Source organism: Rhinoraja longicauda, chromosome 1 (assembly GCF_053455715.1).
Source record: "Rhinoraja longicauda isolate Sanriku21f chromosome 1, sRhiLon1.1, whole genome shotgun sequence".
Taxonomy (NCBI): Eukaryota; Metazoa; Chordata; class Chondrichthyes; order Rajiformes; family Arhynchobatidae; genus Rhinoraja; species Rhinoraja longicauda.
In genome coordinates, this window is record NC_135953.1 from 9,569,054 (window position 1) to 9,583,574 (window position 14,521).

Consider the following 14,521-nt stretch of genomic DNA (forward strand, 5'->3'; position numbering starts at 1 on the left):
ATACTGAATAACCTCACATTCATCTGCATTATACTGCTTCTGCCATGCATCTGCCCACTCACCCAACCTATCCAAGTCTACTTGCAGCCTCATAGCATCCTCCTCGCAGCTCACACTGCCACCCAGTGTGTCATCAGCAAACCTCTCCACCACATCTGCCTCTACCAACTATGCTCCCTGGTAGCATGCTCCAGGCACCCACCACCTTCTGTGTGAAAAGCATGCTCCGGGCTTCTCTTTGAAGCTATGCCCTGTGGTCTTTGATAATTCCACACTCGGGAAAAACTGTCCCTCGCCACCTCTTGAGCCTTGGCACTGTGTGCCAACCATTCAACATAAGCCAAGCTGAACCTAACACTAAATAAAAAAAACACAAACTTCTGTGACCCCTGGTTATGGACCAACATGGGGAACATTTTTCCTGCATCTAGCCCGTTCAATCCCTTAAGAATTTTGTAAGTTGCAATAAGATCCGTTCTAATCCTTCTAAATTCCAGTGAATACAAGCCCAGTCGATGGCGCAGCGGTAGAGTTGCTGCCTTACAGGGAATGCAGCGCCGGAGACCCAGGTTCGATCCTGACTACGGGCGCCGTCTGTACGGAGTTTGTACGTTCTCCCCGTGACCTGCGTGGGTTTTCTCCGAGATCTTCGGTTTCCTCCCACGCTCCAAAGACGTACAGGTTTGTAGGTTAATTGACTGGGTAATATGTAAAAATTGTCCCTAGTGGGTGTAGGATAGTGTTAGTGTGCGGGGATCGCTGGGCGGCGCAGACCCGGTGGGCCGAAGGGCCTGTTTACGCGCTGTATCTCTAAATCTAAAAATCTAACAAATCAACAGCACGGAGTCATGCAGCTTGGAAACAGGCCCTTCAGCCTCAGTGAATAACAAGTGTTCTAAGTCCTCTACCAACTACTTTGTGGTTCTATGTATAGGAAGGAACTGCAGATGCTAGTTTGCACCAAACATCTAATAGAGGAGTATAAAACCATGAGAGGAATAGATCGGGTAGATGCACAGAGTCTCTTGCCCAGAGTAGGGGAATCAAGGACCAGAGGACATAGGTTCAAGGTGAAGGGGAAAAGATTTAATAGGAATCTGAGAGGTAACTTTTTTCACACAAAGGGTGGCGGGTGTATGGAACGAGCTGCCAGAGGAGGTAGTTGAAGCTGGGACTATGCCAACGTTTAAAAAACATTTGGAAAGATACATGGATGTGACAGGTTTGGAGGGATATGGACCAAACGCAGGCAGGTGGGAGTTGTGTAGCTGGGACATTGTTGGTCAGCGTGGGCAAGTTGGGCCAAAGGGCCTGTTTCCACACTGTATCACTCTATGACTCGACAGGCACAAAACGCTGGAGTAACTCAGTGGGTCAGGCAGCATCTCTGGAGGAAAGGCAATAGGTGATGTTTTGGGTCGAGAACCTTCTTCATGCTTTTTCTTCAGGCATGCTGCCTGACCAACTGAGATACTCCAGCATTTTGGTGTCTACTTTGAGGTTACAGACAATAGACAATAGACAATAGACAATAAGTGCAGGAGCAGGCCATTCGGCCCTTCGAGCCAGCACCGCTATTCACAGAAATAGTAACATAGATCACATTCAATGTGATCATTCACAATCAGTACCGCATTCCTGCCTTCTCCCCATACCATTAACCCCTGACTCCACTACCATTAAGAGCTCTATCTAACTCTCTCTTGAAAGCATCCAGAGAAATGGCCTCCACTGCCTTCTGAGGCAGAGAATTCCACAGATTTACAACTATCTGAGTGAAAAAGTTTTTCCTCATCTCCGTTCTAAATGGCCTACCCCTTATTGTTAAACTGTGGCCCCTGGTTCTGGACTCCCCCAACATTGGGAACATGTTTCCTGCCTCTAGCGTGTTCAATCCCTTAATAATCTTATATCTTTCAATAAGAATACCCTCTCATCCTTCTAACCCATAATGTATACACGGCGAGTCGCTCCAGACTTTCAACATGTGACAGTCCCGCCATTGCAGGTTCTAGGTGTAAGATAGTCGGTTATATTATTCACACGTTTTCAGCTGCTGTGAAGTTGCCGGCCTCTAACATCCATTAGCTCGATAATCACAATGTGCTCACATCGTTCTCCGCACGAAAATCAGCACCTATTGTGTAAAAGGTCCTGCTGCCATGACTACTGAATGCAAATGCCTTTGTGAGATGCTGCCACATTTTTTAGATTAACGTTTTAAGTGCATTTTTGTGACTCAGTTGGTGACCACAGAATCTAGGCTGACCAAGTGGGATTGTCTAACTAGAGTTTGAGACAATCCTTGCTCTAGGTTTGAACGATACAAAGGGTCTCGACCCGAAACGTCACCCGTTCCTTCTCTCCAGTGACGCTGCCTGTCCCGCTGAGTTACTCCAGCATTTTGTGTCTACAAAGAAAGACAACCTCATTACCCTTCCACCCCTCTAAGGTGCTCAATAAAACTATTCCTTTTATTTAGATTTTAGTCTTGCAACTTCAGACTTTGGAGACACATCGTGGAAACAGGCCCTTCGGCCCACTGAGTTGGGGCCGACCAGCGATCTGGCACTATCCTATACACTAGGGACAATTTACAATTTCACTTACAAGAGAATGTTTACAAGAATGATCCCGGGAATGACTGGGTTAACATATTATGAGCGTTTGACGGCACTGGGCCTGTACTCGCTGGCGTTTAGAAGGATGAGGGAGGGACTTCATTGTAACTTACCGAATAGTGAAAAGCTTGGATAGAGTGGATACGGAGAGGATGTTTCAACTAATTGGAGAGTCGAGGACTAGAGGTCATAGTCTCAGAATTAAAGGACGTCCCTTTGGGAAGATGTGGAGGAATTTCTTTAGTACCATTAAAAATGCTAAAAGTACCATTAGCAAATTTGCAGATGATACAAGGCTGGGTGGGTGCTAGTGTGAACTGTGAGGAAGATGCTATGAGGTTGCAGGGTGACTTGGACAGGTTGTGTGAGTGGGCAGATGCATGGCAGATGCAGTTTAATGTGGATACGTGTGAGGTTATCCACTTTGGTGGTAAGAATAGGAAGGCAGAGTATTATCTGAATGGTGTCAAGTTAGGAAAAGGGAACGTACAACGAGATTTGGGTGTCCTAGTGCATCAGTCACTGAAAGGAAGCATGCAGGTACAGCAGGCAGTGAAGAAAGCCAATGGAATGTTGGCCTTCATAACAAGAGGAGTTGAGTATAGGAGCAAAGAGGTCCTTCTGCAGTTGTACAGGGCCCTAGTGAGACCGCACCTGGAGTACTGTGTGCAGTTTTGGTCTCCAAATTTGAGGAAGGATATTCTTGCTATTGAGGGCGTGCAGCGTAGGTTTACTAGGTTAATTCCCGGAATGGCGGGACTGTCATATGTTGAAAGACTGGAGCGACTAGGCTTGTATACACTGGAATTTAGAAGGATGAGAGGGGATCTTATCTAAACGTATAAGATTATTAAGGGGTTGGACAAGTTAGAGGGAGGAAACATGTTCCCAATGTTGGGGGAGTCCAGAACAAGGGGCCACAGTTTAAGAATAAGGGGTAGGCCATTTAGAACTGAGATGGGGAAAAATGTTTTCAGCCAGAGAGTTGTGAATCTGTGGAAATCTCTGCCTCAGAAGGCAGTGGAGGCCAATTCTCTGAATGCATTCAAGAGAGAGCTAGATAGTGCTCTTAAGGATAGCGGAGTCAGGGGGTATGGGGAGAAGGCAGGAACGGGGTACTGATTGAGAATGATCAGCCATGATCACATTGAATGGTGGTGCTGGCTCGAAGGGCCGAATGGCCTCCTCCTGCACCTATTGTCTATTGTCTATTGTTAAGGGTGGTGATTCGGTGGAATTCTTTGCCACAGAAGGCTGTGGAGGCCATCAATGGATATTCTTAAGGCAGAGATAGATCGAGTCTTGATTAGTCCGGGTGTCATCGGTTTTGGGGGGAAGGCAGGAGAATGGGATTGAGAGGGAGAGATAGATCAGCCATGATTGAATGGTGCAGAAGACTTGATGGGCCGAATGGCCTAATCCTGCTCCTATCACTTATGACCTTATGATCTATGAACCTGCACGCATTTGGAGCGTGGGACGAAACTGGAGCACCCGGAGAAAACCCACCAGATCACAAGGACAACCTTGCCATCTCCGTAAAGCTCCATTTAGCTTTTGGTTATCAGCCCTGATTGTTTTCATGTGTTATGGAATCAAAACTTGACTGAGAAATTTTTGATGAAAAACCTGGAAACCGTTTATCACATCGTAGATGCTATATAGATGCAATTAGTTTAGTTTAGATTCGAGGTGCAGCATAGAAACAGGCCCTTTAGCCCATTGAGTCCACGCCGACCCATCAGTCACCTGTTCACACGAGCGCTATGTCAACCTATTTTCTTATCCACGCCTCACACATTTGAGGCAATTTTACAGAGGCCAATTAACCTACCAACCCGCACGTCTTTGGGATGTGGGCGGAAACCGGAGCACCCAGAGGTCAGTGGGAGAACGTGCAAACTCCACACAGACAGCACCCGAGGTCAGGATTGAACCTGGGACTCTGGCGCTGTGATGCTGCAGCTCTACTGCTGTGCTGCCCCAATTACTGAGATACAGATTTGACTATCACAGTGCACTGCTGCCTGATCTCCCAAACTCCAATCTCCAACACTTATTTTCATTTTTTTCTTTCTTCATATTTCAGATTCAGCGCGGAAACAGGCCTTTTCGGCCCACCAAGTCCGCACCGCCCAGCGATCCCCGCACACTAACACTATCCTATACACACTAGGGACAATTTTTGCATTTACCCAGTCAATTAACCTACATACTTGAGTTGAGTAAATCTCCTACCAATATCCAAGTCCGCTTCACCAATCATTCTGCAATTACATCAGTTATTTGAGCTCTAGATTTAAGAAATTTCACAAAACGCTGGAGTAACTCAGCGGGACAGGCAGCATCTCTGGAGGTAAGGAGTGGGTGACGTTTCGTGTCGAGACCCTTCTTCAGTCTGAAGAAGGGTCTCAACCTGAAACGTCACCCATTCCTTCTCTCCAGAGATGCTGCCTGTCCCGCTGAGTTACTCCAGCATTTTGTGTCCAACTTCGATTGAAACCAGCATCTGATTCTGCACATTAAGAATTTCACCCCTGGGTGATTCAAATCTCATCTATGGCCTCCAGATCTTTCGTTCCTCCAGCCTTCAAACACTTTTTTTAGATCTCTGCCATCTAAACGCACAGACGTCATGAATAATTGTCAAGATGCCTCAGAGTCCAGGAGTAGAAGGACTGCTCAGGATTTTACAGATGAAGGAAGTTCCAGAGATAGGGTGTAATGCCAACTTTCCGACTTTTCCAATGACTTCTTTTCCAATTGCCATTACTACACAGGGAGTCGTATTGATCTTACGCAGACCCCAATAGAACAGAGGGCGGCACGGTGGCGCAGCGGTAGAGTTGCTGCCTTACAGCGAATGCAGCGCCGGAGACTCAGGTTCGATCATGACTACGGGCGCCGTCTGTACGGAGTTTGTACGTTCTCCCCGTGACCTGCATGGGTTTTCTCCGAGATCTTCGGTTTCCTCCCACACTCCAAAGATGTACAGGTATGTAGGTTAATTGACTGGGTAATATGTAAAAATTGTCCCTAGTGTGTGTAGGATAGTGTTAATGTGCGGGGATCGCTGGGCGGCGCGGACTCGGTGGGCCGAAGGGCCTGTTTCCGCGCTGTATCTCTAAAAAATCGAAAGATCTTTCAGTCGTTATTTCCAGTTTAATTAGCTGTTTATTGAAGTAGTTGTACAAACAAGGAGATGAACACACCAGGCTTTACTTATTTCGCATCTGTAGATTAGTGTAATGGTGTCACACATGTTACGCATCATGCTTTTGTAGTTCTGCCCCTTTAGCTTTTGAGTGACCACTGCTTGCGAGATTCGGGTTAGTGTAAGTGGAACGTGCAGGCGTGAGGTCGTGCTTGCTATGTAGTTAATAAAGTCTTTGGATCGTTATCCAGGTGTAAGGCTTCTGTTATTATACGGTCACCACAATAGCATCCAAGTCGTAGCTGGATGCTCCGTCCCTGGTCTGGTCCCAGGTCTCAGGTCTGTCCAGTCGTTGGTCGGTCCAGGACAGGTGAGAACTGTATGCTCTCCCTCCCTGTGTCTGCCACTCCCTGTCCATTATGCCCATATATATATATATATATATACACCACCCTGTGCATCTACTGACCACCCCCAAGAGTCCAAAATAATACGGCAAAATATATCTAGACAAAATAATATAATATGCTAACACTAGCTAGTCTAAACATAAATGGCTCCTACATAAGGTGTCACAAAATGCTGGAGTAACTCAGCAGGTCAGGCAGCATCTAGGAGAGAGGGAATGGGTGACAATAGACAATAGACAATAGGTGCAGGAGTAGGCCAATCGGCCCTTCGAGCCAGCACCACCATTCAATGTGATCATGGCTGATCATTCTTAATCAGTACCCCGTTCCTGCCTTCTCCCCGTACCCCCTGACTCCGCTATCCTTAAGAGCTCTATCCAGCTCTCTCTTGAATGCATTCAGAGAATTGGCCTCCACTGCCTTCTAAGGCAGAGAATTCCACAGATTCACAACTCTCTGACTGAAAAAGTTTTTCCTCATCTCAGTTCTAAATGGCCTACCCCTTATTCTTAAACTGTGGCCCCTTGTTCTGGACTCCCCCAACATTGGGAACATGTTTCCTGCCTCTAACGTGTCCAACCCCTTAATAATCTTATACGTTTCGATAAGATCTCCTCTCATCCTTCTAAATTCCAGTGTATACAAGCCTAGTCGCTCCAGTCTTTCAACATATGACAGTCTCGCCATTCCGGGAATTAACCTAGTAAACCTACGCTGCACGCCCTCAATAGCAATGACGTTTCGGGTAGTTTCCATAGGCACTTCTCTATATTGCTGTTCAGTAAAGCTCATCCACAGGACCAATGGTGTAATGGTACAATGGTACTTAATTGTCACGTTCATAAGTTCATCGGCTCTAAGAGCAGAATTAGGCCACTTGGCCCATCAAGTCCACTCCGCCATTCAATCATGGCTGATCTAACTTTCCCTCTTGACACCATTCTCCTGCCTTCTCCCCATAGCCCCTGGCACCCGTACTAATCAGGAATCTATCAAACTCCGTCTCACAAATACCCAATGACTTAGAAACATAGACACATGGAAAAATAGGTGCAGGAGTAGGTCGTTCGGCCCATTCGAGCCAGCAACGCCATTCAACGTGATCACGGTTGGTCATCCTAAATCAGTACCCCGTTCCTGCTTTCTCCCCATATCCCTTGATTCCGTTAGCGCTAAGAGCTCTATCTAACTCTCTCTTGAAAACATCCAGTGAATTGGCCTCCATTGCCTTCTGCGGCAGAGAACTCCACAGATTCACAACTCTCTGGGTGAAAAAGAGTTTCATTTCCACAACCATCTGTGGAGGTGATGGATTCCATGATGGATTCCACAGATTCGCCACCCTCTGACCTCATCTCCTGTCTAAAGTACACCTGCGATACACATGGACCTAGGTACAGAGACATTTCTTTTACATTGGACACAGAATGTACTCGCTGGAATTTAGAAGACTGAGGGGGGATCTTATAGAAACATATAAAATTCTTAAGGGGTTGGAGAGGCTAGATGCGGGAAGATTGTTCCCGATGTTGGGGGAGTCCAGAACCAGGGGGTCACAGCTTAAGGATAAGGGGGAAGTCTTTTAGGACCGAGATGAGAAAAAAATTCTTCACACAGAGAGTGGTGAGTCTGTGGAATTCTCTGCCACAGAGGGTAGTTGAGGCCAGTTCATTGGCTATATTTAAGAGGGAGTTAGATGTGGCCCTTGTGGCTAAAGGGATCAGGGGGTATGCAGAGAAGGCAGGTACGGGATACTGAGTTGGATGATCAGCCATGATCATATTGAATGGCGGTGCAGGCTCGAAGGGCCGAATGGCCTACTCCTGCACCTATTGTCTATTGCCTATTGTCTATAACCATCTCTTATTTACCAGCGCATAATCCATATTCCTCCTTTCCCTGCATATCCAGGTGCCCATCCAAAAGCCTCTTCAATGCCACCATCGTACCTGCCTCTACCACCAACCCTGGCAGGGCCTTCCAAGAATCCACCACCCTCTATATTCAATGTTCTATGCCTTTTATTTTTGCATACAATTCAGTAAAGACAGTCATACTTAAGTACTAGAGTTTAAGAATAGTAGATTACACTGAAGAAGTACGCAAGAGGGCGGCACGGTGGCGCAGCGGTAGAGTTGCTGCCTTACAGCAAATGCAGCGTCAGAGTCCCGGGTTCGATGCTAACTAAGGGCGCTGTCTGTAGGAGTTTGTATTTTCTCCCTGTGACCTGCGTGGGTTTTCTCCGAGATCATCGCACAGTCCAAAAACGTACAGGTATGTAGGTTAATTGACTTGGTAAATGTAAAAAATATTGTCCCTAGTGTGTGTAGGATAGTGTTAATGTGCGGGGATCGCTGGTCAGCGCAGACCTGGTGGGCCGAAAGGGCCTGTTTCTGTGCTGTATCTCTAAACTAAGCTAAACTAAACATTTCTGATGCCTTGTACCCTCCAGGGTTTACAGTTCTTAAAACCTGGCCTTTAAACTTGGCCTTAAAAGCCCATTATTCTGGTGGTGGCACTGTGCCGAATACTCTCTCAAACCTCTACCTCATTACACGTGACAATAATAAATCCAAACCTAAATGCTGGAGGGAGGATGTGCTGGCTCTGGAGAGGGCCCAGAGGAGGTTTACAAGAATGATCCCAGGAATGGGTATGTTAACCTATGATGAGCGTTTTCTTCGGCACTTGGCTTGTACTCGCTGGAGTTTAGCAGAATGGGAGGGGGACCTCATTGAAACATACGGAATAGTGAAAGACTTGGATAGAGTGGATGTGGGGATAGATTGGATGTTTCCACTGGTGGGAGAGTCTAGGACTAGAGGTCACGGCCTCAGAATGAAAGGATGTTCTTTTAGGAAGGAGATGAGGAGAAATATCTTTAGTCAGAGGGTGGTGAATCTGTGGAATTCTTTGCCACAGAATGAAATGGAGGCCGTCACTGGATATTTTTAAGGCAGAGATAGATAGATTCTTGATTAATACAGGTGTCAGAGGTTATGGGGAGAAGGTAGGAGAATGGGGTTAGGAGGAAGGGATAGATCAGCCATGACTGAATGGCGGAGTAAACTTGATGGGCTGAATGGCCTAATTCTACTCCTAACCCTTATGACCTGACAGTTCTTAAAAATATAGTCTTAACTTGGCCCATTATTCTGGAAGTGGCACTATGCCAAATACTCTTATCAAACCTCTACAGTAGAGAGCACATCTTACAGAAACATATAGAATTATAAGAGGACTGGACAAGCTAGATGCAGGAAAAATGTTCCCAATGTTGGGGAACTCTAGAACCAGGGGCCACAGTCTAAGAATAAAGGGGAGGCCATTTAAAACTGAGATGAGAAAAAACGTTTTCTCCCAGAGAGTTGTGAATTTGTGGAATTCTCTGCCGCAGAGGGCAGTGGAGGCCAATTCACTGGATGAATTGAAAAGAGAGTTAGATAGAGCTCTCGGGGCTAGCGGTATCAAGGGATATGGGGAGAAGGCAGGCACGGGTTACTGATTGTGGACGATCAGCCAGGATCACAATGAATAGTGGTGCTGGCTCGAAGGGCCAAATGGCCTCCTCCTGCACCCATTGTCTATGTTTTTATGTTTCTATGAATGTTTGCATCACATCGTGGCGGGGGAGGGGGAACATTGAGCTCTTCGCCAAACATTCTTCATTAACGATCAACATCCATCCTTCATTAACGATCAACATCAGCCGAGGTTGACACAACGATGTATCCAAAGTCATGGCACATGGTACACATCCTTGTTGATGGTGTACATCCAGCAGAGAATATGCTGCCTTCCCCCCAAAAGGTAACTACGATCAGTTTAGTGAAGAGATACAGCGCGGAAACAGGCCCTTTCGGCCCACCGGGTCCGCGCCGACCAGCGATCCCCCGCATTAACACTGGCCTATAGCCTCCAGGGACAATTTTTACATTTACCAAGCCAATTAACCTACAAACCTGTACGTCTTTGGAGTGTGGGAGGAAACCGAAGATCTCGCAGAAAACCCACGCAGGTCACGGGGAGAACGTACAAACTCCGTACAGACGGCGCCCGTAGTCAGGATCGAACATGAGCGTCCGGCGCTGCATTCGCTGTAAGGCAGCAACTCTACCGCTGCGCCACCGTGCCGCCCGTTCTCCCTGTGACCGCGTGGGTTTTCCCCTGGGTGCTCTGGTTTCCTCCCACACTCCAATGACGAACAGATTTGTAGGTTAATCTGGCTTCGGCAATTGTAAATTGTCCCTTGTGTGTGTGTGTAGGACACGTGTTAGCGCGAGGGGATCGCTGGTCGGTGCGGACTCAGGGGGCCGAAAGGCCTGTTTCCACGCTGTATCTCTACACCAAAACAAAATAGCCAAAGTTAAGTATTGGGAGTTAAAGTTAATATTGAGAAGCTCCATCTGATGCGCTTTATTCATCATCACTTCTGTGAGATCTGTCAAATATGAAGTGCATTGTAGCAATCATTTATTTAGTTTATTGCAGTCTGGGCCACCGGCTGTTAATTTCTGATGCTTGGGGTACTTTCCATTGTGGCAGTTGAGAAGATTAAAAAAATAGATTTATGTTTAGCTGTACATGGATAGATTCTGTAAATACTTTGTGATTGTATAATGTTGTATTTAGACTTTAGACTTTAGACTTTAGAGAAACAGGCCCTTCGGCCCACTGACCAGCCATCTCCATACACCAGTACTATCCAGCACATGAGAGACAATTTATAATTTACAGAAGCCAATTAACCTTCAAGTCTGCACGACTTGGGAGAATCCAGAACCAGGGGTCATAGAAAATAGAAACATCGAAAATAGGTGCAGGAGGAGACCATTCGGCCCTTCGAGTCAGCACCGCCATTCATTGTCATCATGGCTGATCGTCCACAATCAATAACCCGTGCCTGCCTTCTCCCCATATCCCTTGATTCCACTAGCCCCTAGAGCTCTATCTAACTCTCTCTTAAATCCATCCAGTGATTTGGCCTAGCTTGTCCAGTCCTTTTATAATTTTATATGTTTCTATAAGATCCCCTCTCATCCTTCTAAACTCCAGTGAATACTAGCCTAGTCTTTTCAATCTTTCCTCATATGTCAGTCCCGCCATCCCAGGGATCAAACTCGTGAACCTACGCTGCACTGCCTCAATAGCAAGGATGTCCTTCCTCAAATTAGGAGACCAAAACTGTACACAATACTCCAGATGTAGTCTTACCAGGGCCCTATACAACTGTAGAAGAACCTCTTTACTCCTATACTGAAATCCTCTAGTTTTGAAGGCCAACATGCCATTAGCTTTCTTCACTGCCTGCTGTACCTGCAAGCCAACTTTCAGTGACTGGTGTAGAAGGACACCCAGGTCTCGCTGCACCTCCCCCTTAGGTCACAGTTTAAGAATAAGGGGTAGGCCATTTAGGACTGAGATGAGGAAAAACATTCTCACCTGGAGAGTTGTGAATCTGTGGAATTCTCTGCCACAGAAGGCTGTGGAGGCCAATTCACTGGATGTTTTCAAGAGAGAGTTAGGTTTAGCTCTTAGGGCTGGCTCGATGGACCGAATGGCCTACTCCTGCACCTATTTTCTAGGTTTCTATGTCTTTGGAGTGGTGGAGAAAACCAGAGCCCCCCCCCCCCCCCCCCCCCGGAGAAAACCTTTCAGTCACAGGAAGAAGTGTAAAGTCTAACCCAAACAGGAATGTGCAGAATAAAGGGACAGGTGAAGCATTCAGTAGAAATATACCTGATTAGAAAGAATCAAATCAAGTCTGGGTACAATGGAAATCTTGGTCGCAGCAGCATCCCAGGTACACAGATTCAGACACATACATTTGACATAAATTACATATTAATCACACGTAAGTTCAACAAGGCATTAAAAGGAAAAAGACTGCAAACACAAGACATTATTGCAAAAATGTACAACTAGAAAACAAATTCCTGGTAGTGTAAGAGGTACAGAAGTGTGAAAACGCACACCTCCAGATTCAGAGGCAGTTTCATCCCAGCTGTTATCAGGCAACTGAACCATCCTACCACCAACGAGAGAACAGTCCTAAGCTACTATCTGCCTCACTGGAGACCCTTGGGCTATCCTTAATCAGACTTTACTGGACTGTATCTTGCACCAAGCATTATTCCATTTGTCATGTATCTGTATACTGTGGACGGCTTGATTGGAATCATGTATAGTGTTCCTGCTGACATGCAACAAAAAAGCTTTTCACTGTACCTCGGTGCACATGACATTAAACTAAATTAAACTAAACTCACTAAACTAGCTCCCCCTCCCCTCCCCCCACTCACCATCAACAACACCACAGTCACAACTGTGGAGTCATTTAAGTTCCTTGGAACCATCATCTCCAGGGACCTTAAATGGGAGGCCACCATCGACTCCTCAGTCAACAAGGCCCAACAGAGGATGTACTTCCTGCGGCAGCTGAGGAAACACTATCTGCCACAGGCAATGATGGTCCAATTCTATACTGCCATCGTAGAGTCCGTCCTCACCTTCTCCATCATGGTCTGGTTTGGCTCAGCCACCAAGCACGACATCCGGAGGCTGCAACGGATCGTTCGATCAGCTGAGAAGGTTGTTGGCTGCAACCTTCCCCCCATTGACGAACTGTACACTGCAAGGGCCAGGAAGCGAGCGGGCAAGATCATCTCTGACCCCTCTCACCATGGCCACAAACTCTTTGAAGCACTTCCCTCTGGAAGGTACGTCTCCAAAGACGTACAGGTATGTAGGTTAATTGGCTGGGTAAATGTAAAAATTGTCCCTAGTGGGTGTAGGATAGTGTTAATGTACGGGGATCACTGGGCGGCATGGACTTGGAGGGCCGAAAAAAGGCTTGTTTCCGGCTGTATATATATGATATGATGATATGATAAGGTGACTCCGGACTGTCAAAGCAGCCACAGCCAGACATAAAAAAAGCTTTTTTTCCCGAGAGTAGTAGCTCTACTTAATAACCAAAAGTCTGTAGTCTCCTTTTGCTCTGGTTTATTTCATTCATATGTTTAAACTATAATGTTGTATTTTTAATGTTTTAAAGTTTTATGCTTTATTCTTAATTGTTTACTGTATGTTCGTGTTGTTACTTGCGAGCGGAGCACCAAGGCACATACTTGGCCAATAAACATATTCAATTATTCAATTATTATTATTCAATTAAACCAAAGTCTGAAGAAGGGTCCCAACCCGAAACGTCACTCATCCTTTTTCTCCGGAGATACTGTTTGATCTGCTGAGTTACTCCAGCACTGTGTCTAAAGTGAAACTGAACTAAACTAATGTTGTGTAGGTTGGCTCACGAAGCTGATAGTTGTAAGAATGTCGCCCATGCTGCATCTGTAGGTGTGGAACTTCAGGCTTCTGCATCTCCAGCTGGATGGTAGCAGGGAGAATAAGGCCTTACCCTGAGTGTCTTGTATGGTGGAGGAAAGAACTGCTAGTTTAGACGCAAAATGCTGGAGTAACTCAGTGGGTCAGGCAGCATCTCTGGAGAGAAGGAATGGGTGAAGTTTCGGTTTGAGACTGGGGTTGCCGACTATCTCACTCCCAAATGAGGGACAAAGGGTGATGTCACCGCCCCACGCCCCTTTTCACCCAGAGAGTTGTGAATCTGTGACATTCTCTGCCACAGAAGGCAGCGGAGGCCAATTCACTGGGTGTATTCGAGGAAGTTAGATATAGGACTAACGGAATCAAGGGATATGGGGAGAAGGCAGGAACGGGGTACTGATTCTGGATGATCAACCATGGTCGTATCGAATGGCGGTGCTGGCTCAAAGGGCCGAATGGTCTACTCCTGCACCTAATTTCTTTGTTTCTATGATGTGAAACGTCAGGGAAACAAAAATGATGGGATATGAGTTACTGCTGTGGTCAGGCCACTTGGGAGGGATATAAATAGACAGTAAAAATCTGTAATTCCTGGCCTCAAAAGACTATTGATGTTGGGAGCCAAAGGGGCTTTCAAGATTTCAGATCAATAGATTTTTATTAGCCAAGGATCTCAATAAAATTGGAATAAAAGATGGCAAAGGTTTTGATGAGACTACTCTTGTTCCTGTGCATTGGGCCTTTAGTAGAGAACTAAGAATAAATTTCACTGGCCTTTGAGAACATTACAATTTCAATGCTTCTGTGACAGAGTATTAAATTGACCTTATGTCAACTATTATAACGCACTGAGGGCCTAAGGTGGAGATGCAGAACACTCTGAAGGAACTCTAGAGACACCTTTATCTATGTTATAAAGGGCTTTCTATCATTGCACTTTTGAGGTAATTGCTGTACTGTAATATTATACATCCACACTCAGGAAATTT